The sequence below is a fragment of the Gorilla gorilla genome, chromosome 5 (genome assembly GCF_029281585.2).
Source record: "Gorilla gorilla gorilla isolate KB3781 chromosome 5, NHGRI_mGorGor1-v2.1_pri, whole genome shotgun sequence".
Classification (NCBI taxonomy): domain Eukaryota; kingdom Metazoa; phylum Chordata; class Mammalia; order Primates; family Hominidae; genus Gorilla; species Gorilla gorilla.
The window spans coordinates 28013220-28022514 of NC_073229.2; positions in this window are offsets into that span (position 1 = coordinate 28013220).

Here is a 9295-nt window from a genome sequence, read left to right on the forward strand (position 1 = left end):
TTTTTCCACCAAATCATACAAATTGGCCCTCTGTAACATCATCCTCCCACCCCAACTACTCCCTCCTGTACTCACCCACACACATACGCACTCCCTGCCACAAACTCCTACCAACCGACCTGTTTTCTGAATGGCATTACAAAGAATTTTGTTAAAGAAAAGTCAGACTAATTGCTGCCAGAAGACCCGTCTCTTAGAGAAGTCTGGTTTTCATAAGCCAGATTCAGTAAAGGTTGTGGTTAAATCTAAGCCGAGTAGAAGGTTCTTAAAGTTTTCTCAGCAAAGAGGGAAAAACAAAGAAACAGTAAGTTCAGCCAAAATGCTCAGTAAGGGGAGGAGGGGAGATGATGGGTAGGAGAGAAATTCAAGAGGGCTCTCTCAACTCTTGTTTCTAGATTCCTCTCCTTAGAAGAGCTTTCTTCAAACTTAGTAACACCAATTGAGATGGTTTTCCTAAGTAGCCCAGCATCGCAGTCACAGGCCAGTGACTTGATTCTCTTGAAATGGCACTAATTTCCAAGGGCTGGGAGTTATACTAGAGGGTATAGCAAGGGATTTTCCAGTCCCAGGATTCCCCGAGGCACCTCCCTGTTCAGTTAGCACCAGCCTTCCTTTCATATCTCCTGATCAAGTTAGTTGCAACAGGTCCCTGCAGGAACAGGCAGGTGGATTCTCCCCACTTCTAAGCTATGTCACTGAGGAACACAGGCTTTCCCAGAGCGTGTCAGGGACTGCCACTCCAGCCTTCCCTCCCAGCTCTCCCCATGGCTTTACCTAAGCTAAACTAGCAAGATGCTGCAGAACCTTATAGAGCGCAGAGATGGAAAGCAGTGGTGGAGGTGAGGTTTGGAGAGACCTTCATCTCTTTGAGTGTTTGAAAAGAAAAAGCCCTCCAAGAATGGTCTCATTTAATAATGAGGCTGGTTTAATTTTCGAAGTTTCTCATCAGAACTTTAACCTATGGTTTAATAGGTGCAGTCCCATGACTGGCTAGAGGTTCCCTATAACTCATTATCTCCTAATAATGGGTCTCCCCCAAGCCCACCTTGTTCTCATGGATCCAAGAAGCCGGAACCACCTGATCATGTCTCATGTTGCAAGAAGAGAAACCCACTCAGTGTCCCAGTCTCTGAACTTCGTGGGAATCTCCAAGATCATTCTGACTTGAAGCAACATCCTCAAGGTTAAGACTCAACACGCCCATGCTCCCTGATATTCCATGGAAATAGTTACCCTTTTTGGAACCATTATCTTGGGTGCTTCCATTCAACTGGCTATGGAGTATGGGGGTAGGAAACAGAATATGCAACAACTACATTATATTGAGTACAGTCTCCCCCAGCGGAGGGTTCTCATAGCCCTTGCCATTCTGGTGGTTAGTATTTAACTCCTTTTTTCCTTTGAAGATTACTGCTTCCTTCTGAATCCATTGCCCACTCCCACCCTCACCCCCAGGTAACTGTAGGTATGTGGAAATGAGTGCTGGAGGAGTCTTGGTGTTACTGAGTCTTTCTTTTGTTCTGTAATTGCAAAAAGAGCGTAATATAAGCAAATGAATAAAAATTTAAAAATCACTCTTTCTCTTGGCAATTCTTGTGGTTGGGGTTTTGAAGGATGTTATCCATCCTTTACTGTTTTATAACCATAACGAAGTGATTTCTCGTTCTTAAGACATGAAGCTACTGAGCTGTGAATTGTACCCCATTTTCCAGTTTTCAGGATGAGTCAGGACAGCCTTTGCTCCAAAGTCCTATCACTTCTCATCCCACAGCCTGAACACTTTAGAGAACTTAAGGCAGCATGTTGCCAACCACATCTTAAAACTGTGATCATGGAGGTTTGACTTGAACACCTGGGCATCAATGTCAACAGTGAATTTGGCTCATCCATTTAGTTAATCCGGGAGGCTACAATGATTTCATCTGAATCTGAAAGTGGACCAAGGCCGGTAGGGTTGGCACTGAAGGGTCCATTTGAGCAGGAAACAACTGATCACTTTCAAGCCCTTCACAGTCTTCCTTAGCCTGGACATCTGAGGAGGGAGGGGAATCATTAAGAAGCTACTTGGAGCTTTATGCCATAAAGGCCCACTATGCTCTAGGACTGTAGAACAAGGAACCATGTCCATTTACATTGCCTTCCTCCCCTTGATCATCATGGAAAAAAAAATGCTGCAGAATAAAGTACCTAAGTCACTTAAATCAGTCTCAATATGGAGTGTTTGTGGATTTGAAGAAAACTGTATATTACCCTGACGTTCTCATTTTATAAACAAGCAGCAAGGCTGTGTTCTCATAATGGAACTACAATCTCTTCTGTTTGTGTGTTATTTGCATAATAATTGCTACACAAAATCAAACCTCACGCCCAGTCTTTTGCATTTGACTTTTTTTCTCCAGCGTCAAAAATATTTCCTATGTGCTTCTAAGATCTTTTTGAGAATCCATCTTTTCACTATCATTCCTCCTTTTTCTCCTATCAATTAAAAGCTTTTTCTCCTGAAGCTAGGAATTCAGCCAAAATATCAAATCAGGAGTCCGTGAGACTTCCACATTAACCGAGGCAGAAATCTTCAGATCCAACTTTTATTTACGCCTGTCGCCAGCAAGAAAAGAGAGATGGGATATGTACGTGGAAATCAGCGCTGGGAATTTTTTGTCATAGCATTTTGAGTCAGAAACCACCAATAATATCCTCTAGACAGGACCCTTCTGTGTGCTAGGCCCATTTCACAGAGCTTGTTTCTGCCTGTCTTTTTATCCCACTGGACTGCCCAAACACTCCACATAAGCAGTCGATTTCTGTGGTTTCAAAGAAAAAAAAAAAAAAAACAGATGAAACATGTTTTCTCTTTGAGGGTGACCTTTGACCTTTCTTTCCAATACACCTGACACAAAGGGCTTAGAAAAGACCCGTTTCGGGTGCGGGGTGCTGATGTTGCTTTTTTGTTGTTCGTTTGCGCTCGCGCTCGCTCTCGCTCTCTCTCTGCATCCCCCTCACCCCCTTTCTCTGAACTAAGACTGAACTAAGTGAAAAGTTGTTTCAATAATCGCAGCTCTCTGCTCCGCCAGGGCCGAGGGAGGCGGACGGAACACGGAGGGTGTTTTGTTAAATGCTCCCGTCGTTCGCAGGGGCTGGGACTTGATAAAAGGAGACAGTTTTCTGAAAAGATTTGATTGAAATGGCGTGTGCCAGGGCTGATGGGAGCCAGCGAGGGACAAAGCGCCGAGAATCCATGGACACTCGAGCAATTATGCCTCCACGCTGAAGGTGGATTAGCGCGCTGGAAAGAAGCATATGTTTGGCCCGGGGCGACACTTCCCCCCGGCTGAGCTTAGAGAATGGGAGCGCGGAGAGCGGCTGGACCCGGAATATCAACTATCTGCGAAGCCCCCCCTTCTAGCCCAACCCCGCCAGCCTCCCCGCCCCCGCCCGGGAAAAGTCCGAATGCATTTTTACAAAGAGGAGAGGAGAAGAGAGGGCTAGGGGAGGAGCGGGCAGGGAGGGGAGTAGGTGCCCAGAGGTGCAAATGGCCTTGGGATCCCCCAGGAGCGGCCCTCCAGGCTCTCCTCTCTGGCGATCCCGAGGGGGCGTCCGTGCTTGGGTGTGGAAACCCAGAGGGGGTCAAATAAATGCTCCCCTATGGAATTTCCCACCGCTAAGGTAGTTCGGTCCAGGATGTCCGCTCGAACGTGTATTGGAAGGTCAGCCGAATTGTTGCAGTGAAACAAGGTTTTAATGACTGTAAAGATGCAAGTGCCTAAAAGGCTGCGTTGGGCAGGAGGCGCTTGGAGGGCAGCGCGGGTTCCCAGCCATTCCTTGGGTCCAGGTCGGGGAAGGCCTCGGGAGACGAGTCCCACAGTGAGATATTTGATGAAATGGGTCGGGGCTGGAAAGCTCGGACAGGCCGCATGGGAGAGAAAGGGTGCGGGTGCGGCAGTCGGATCCCCACGCAGCTCTATCTGCTTAGACACCCGGGCGAGGTATGCTGAAACTTCGCGCTGCTTTGGGAGTTTGGAGCCAGAAAGTTTCCCAGACCCTGCCTCCAGTCATTAATTAAAGCGCCCTTCCCGTGGAAAAAAAAAAAAAAAAAAAAAAAAAGGCCCTTAAAACTCTGACCCGGAGCCTCCCGGCTCTTCCTCACTGCACCCGCCAGCGCGCTAAGGGAGACGGGAGGCACAATCAAGTCCCAAACCTCTTTCTTTGGATTTTACTGCAGTTTAATTGGGTCTATCTTGGACGCGAGTGCCGGTGGCTGCCGCCCAGGCCGTCCGCATTTCCCTCTCTGGCTGTCCTTCGAGCCCCTACCAGTCCTTCCTCTCCCCGCCGCCCCAGCCCAGGCAAGACTCGAACCTCCCGTCCCACGCAATCTCTACCATCCCCCCACCCCCACGCCCAACGCCAGACAGTCCAAATCAGGTAGCGAATAGCTCCTAATACAAAGGGGCGCAAGGCAGGATATTTTCGGGGAATTCAAATAGGGCAGCGCCCTGCCAGCGGGTGGGGTCCTGGGTGGGGCAGGTGGGACCCAGTGAGGGGGTGCGCACCGCGCCGCCTCCTCCCAGGCAGGGGTCCAGGAGACCAGAGCTGAGCTCTGGCGCTGGGGACTGACTCCATGCTGTGGATAAAGGCGCAACCCAGACTTGGGGACTCCAAAAAGACGGGGGAATCCTGAAATAGGATATGGTAGCTGACAAAGCAAAAGGAAATTTGATCCTAGCGTTAATTCGGTGCCCCAGGGGGAAAAATTATCTTAAGGTATATTCGCTAAATTTAGTTTGGTCAAACACACACATACACACACACTCCCCACAAGTGTGTGTATATCCATATCCTGAGGATAAGCTGGATTTTAAAACGGTGATGAGACCAACTCTAGAGAGAGTTTGGAGAGATTTGTTCCCAGTCCAAAAACAAAAAAGAAAAAAACAAAACAAAAACCCGGAGGGCCTGGGCTTTTTGACTTGTAAAACTTGAGAGTCATGATAGACACGCCAAGATCGATTGCTCATACAGGGGCTGTGGACCACCTTCAGTTGAGAGCGTGTGTTTAGGTTTGTTACTGGAATTTAAAGGACGTGATCTTTATTGCCATAGAAAAATCACGTGCAGCAAAAGCATAGCATGGATTGGGTAACTTTTTAAAGCTCCCGCCCTGCTGATGAAAATATTCCCACCCCTTTAAATGGGCATTAAAGGAAAGTCAAAGTAAGACTAGGAAGTTTTTCCTCAAAGTCCTAGAGACCCTTTTTTTTTTGGTGAGAGAGAGAAAAAGGGCGATCTGTTGCAAGTGTCCAATGTGGGGAGGTCATCTCCCTGGGCCACTGCTTCTCTACAGACTTCTCCAGCAATATATTAAGTATTGCTCTTTTGTTAAGAAATAAACATCTCTGTGAAAACTAAGTTGGTTCTGCGCTATCCTTTTCGGGCATCAAAGATGAAAAAGAAATAAAATTTTACACATGAATCACACTTAAAGTTTCGTTTTAGGCCTCCCAAATTCAGCCTGAAATCACTTTTCTTTCCTCCTTTCCTTATTTTTTTAAACACAGGAACTTTCCATATACATGAATTATCTAGTTTTCCATCCCAACATTCTCTCTTTCCACTCTCATGCCTTCCATGGGAAACATCAGTTACTTCTTTGAGGGTAAGACTCGGTGCATAATGTGATTGTGAATATTTCTCATCTGTGTCCACACAGGCAAAGATGAGTTTGGGCTACTCGTTTTGCAGAAAGAAATCAATGTCTTGTTCAATCAAACAAGGGCTCACTATGAATAAATACTTCACCTCAGACAAGTTCATCCTTGCCTTCAGAAAAACCGTTGACCAAATTCTGATCATTAATGGGATCATCAGTTTGAACTCATGGCTAACCTGGCAAATAATGTTTTTAAAGACATTGAAAGAAGGAATCCATAACAGGGTCAAACTTTTTCAGTTTCCCACCTAAGGTGGGTCACAGGGAGGACCGTATCATTAAGAGTAGTAATAGGCCAGGCATGGTGGCTCACGCCTGTAATCCCAGCACTTTGGGAGGCCGAGGTGGGTGGATCACCAGGTCAGTAGTTCCAGACCAGCCTGGCCAACATGGTGAAACCCATCTCTACTAAGAATACAAAAAGTAGCCAGGCATAGTGGTGTGTGCCTGTAATCCCAGCTACTCAGGAGGCCGAGGCAGGAGAATTGCTTGAACCCGGGAGGCAGAGGTTGCAGTGAGCCGAGATCGCACCACTGCACTCCAGCCTAGGTGACAGAGCCAGGCTCCGTCAGTTGGGGTGGGGCGGGGGAGCAGTAATAATAATAGGAAGCTGAGATGGCATACCTGTGCAACTCAGGTAGTAAACCAAGTTTAATATAGAAAAGAATCGTTCACTGAAATTCACAAGGAAAAATATCCCAGAGCATCCTAAAAGGGGATGCAGAGGTGTGAAAACTGATATTACCTGTTGTGCTCCATGGTTTCATTCTTCTGGGATGGGGTGGTTGGGTGATGTTAGGAGTTGAATTGGGCTTTTCTGAGGTATGCGTGGGTTTTATTTTTTTCTTCTCTGCTTGACTTTAAGATTTCTTTCACCCATAGCACTAAGCAATACGGAAGCATGGATGCGTTTCTTCAAATGCACAACTTGGATAATCAAGTAAATTATAGAGCAAATTTCAGTACTCTTGCCTCAGAACCGCTGCCATCTCTGCACCTGTAACGTAGACAGTGAAAACGCTGGTTATTTATTTTGTACTTTCTGCCTCTCAGATCTCTTGTGAGTTGACCCGATTTTTACAGCCCTTTTACCCAAGCAATGAGGATTCTTCCCCACTCTACTTCCCCCCACCCCTCAACCCTATAACTGAGTGGCTTAGGAGATCTGTAACTGGGATGAAGCAGCTGTTGGCTTCATGCCGTCCTCTAACTTGATTATTCTTTGGACACGTTAGGCAAGCATTAGTGATTGATAATGACGCTAATTAACCCCTTTCCTTTCCAAACAGTAAACTGCTGCCAGCAGGATGCTACAAACAATAAATATAAAACACTGCATACATCAATATCTGTTTAAAGCACAACTTCATTTGGGCACATTTAACTGTACTGCTTTCAGTTAACAATTGGGTATTTATTCAAGTACTTCTCCAAAAGCCAAAGGGGGAAGCAGAGGAAGAGAGAGGGTTAAGAAAAGGAGCCTGTGGCTTTAAGACCACAAAATGCTGTCATACCTGTCAGCTGCAGCAAAGTTAAGCTCTAATGGAAACCATGCATAATTTTTTTTATTTCAAGTCTATACTTTTAAAAAACTTAATTAATCCAGCTTTGTTCTTAACCTATTTAAACTTAACGCAAGGCTGATGACCACAGATGATTTTTTTCTTTGTGGGAGAAAGTAGCTCTCCTGCCTGACATGGAATTATTGTGAATTTACTTTTGGCTGACAAAAGGAATGGGGAGACATCGTCTCTTCCAGAGGGTGGTAAAATGTATATGTTAAGCAGGATTTGGGGAAACCAGGGCAAATTTGATCTGATTGTGCAGTCTAACATAACCTGAGTTGTAAAGAAATGTACATTAAATTTGGAATTTTGATAAATGAATATTCCTAGCAAGTGAATAAAATGTATTCAATTAACTAAAACCCTGTGCACTTCTGAACTGAAGTGGAATCGACTGTAATTGATTTATTTGAAACCAGAGGTTAAGGACTGAATTAGCTAAGTACAACTGGGTATTTCAAGCCACTGACTTCTCAAATGTCAAATCCCTTCTATTTTAAATATTATTTCAGCTGCGGGGCATTGCAGTCCTGATGGTAGTTCCATCAAGAACGCAAATTGTATTAATATTCGATTTTGGGGCGGAATGGATGGGATTGTAATTTTTAAAGGGTGTTAGAGAATAGAGGGGGTAAGATGACTACCAAACTCGAAGGAGCATTGTGTTTCCATAAAAATTGGGTGTGGTAATTAGCATAGCCTGGCAAGCATCCTTATAATTCAACTATGTATCCTAATTTAGTTTAGTCAAAAAAAAATCACTGTTGTTAGTTTACAAACACCTGTCCTGTCAACTAATCACCATGTGTTTTAGAAAGTATACATTGGTCACCACAGAGAAAGCCAAAATCCACCTAGCCTTTGGTTAGCCCAATAAAAGTTATTTTTAATATAATCTCTCTAATCCTCCCATTTCTTAAAAATATATGTAACTTTTTAAAAATTTTGTTTAAAAAAAAGAAAAAGGGTGACAATATCATGATCTTCAAAATGTCCAACTACCGAATAAAAATAACTAATTCTCTGCATTTGGAAACCATTGTTTATTATGACCTTGTGATGTTCTAACCCACTATTTCCTTTCTGTCTTTCTCAGGATGCAAGGATTATATTGGGTTCAGGTTTTCCAACATAACAAGCATCTGTAAATCCAGATATGAATGAATGGTATTTAATAAGATTGTTTTCGTTTTAAAATGAGTATTTATGTGTCGTTGGAGGCAGAGCAGCAATGTATGGCTGTTTATGAATGCTATTGTGCCTGAGGTTAGGATCCCCCACACAATCTGAGATGCAGCCAAGAAAAACAGCCCTGATAGACAATGCTTCACTTCACCTGCTACAATGCTGTGTGCATTTCATTTCTGTCAAGAGTATGTACAGTTAGGGTTCATTCGCCTCATTATTTTGTTACATCTACGTTACAGTTAACCAGTCTCTCTAGGAAATAATAAATAACCGCTTTAAAAAACAATTGCCGCGTTGCGTTCTGAGAATACACTTTCCATTTGAATTCTTTTTTAAACCCACCATTGTTATGAATTCTCTGGCTTCGGAAAATAGAATTTAGACTCCACCAACTCGCGTTCGTTTGTCGAGATTGATTTTACACTGCCTTCCATAAGGAGATTAGAAAGCAAAAGGCTGCAAAATGGACACTCTCTAATGCTTTGCTTCCTTGGTCCTTCGGAATGTCAGAGCGCAGGAACAAATGTGAAATCCTACCAGTCTGTCTACCTAGACACTTGTTCTGTGGCCTTTCCTCTAAACCTTCCAGTTAACCACCTCCTTTTGCTTGTTAAAAATCCTCTTCACTTCCAAAGCAGAGAATTTCCAAATCAGTTTACAAAAGCTCTGGATTCGCCATCTTTATGCACAGGAAGTCCTTCCTTCTCTCAGAGCTCAGCACACAGTCCTCTTATTGTAGAAGACAGATAGGAGAGGTCTGGAGAGGCAGGCTTCACAGCCCTCCCCCATCCTCCCCACCCCACCTCAGAGAACGTTTTGTATTTCTAAAAGGTTCTAA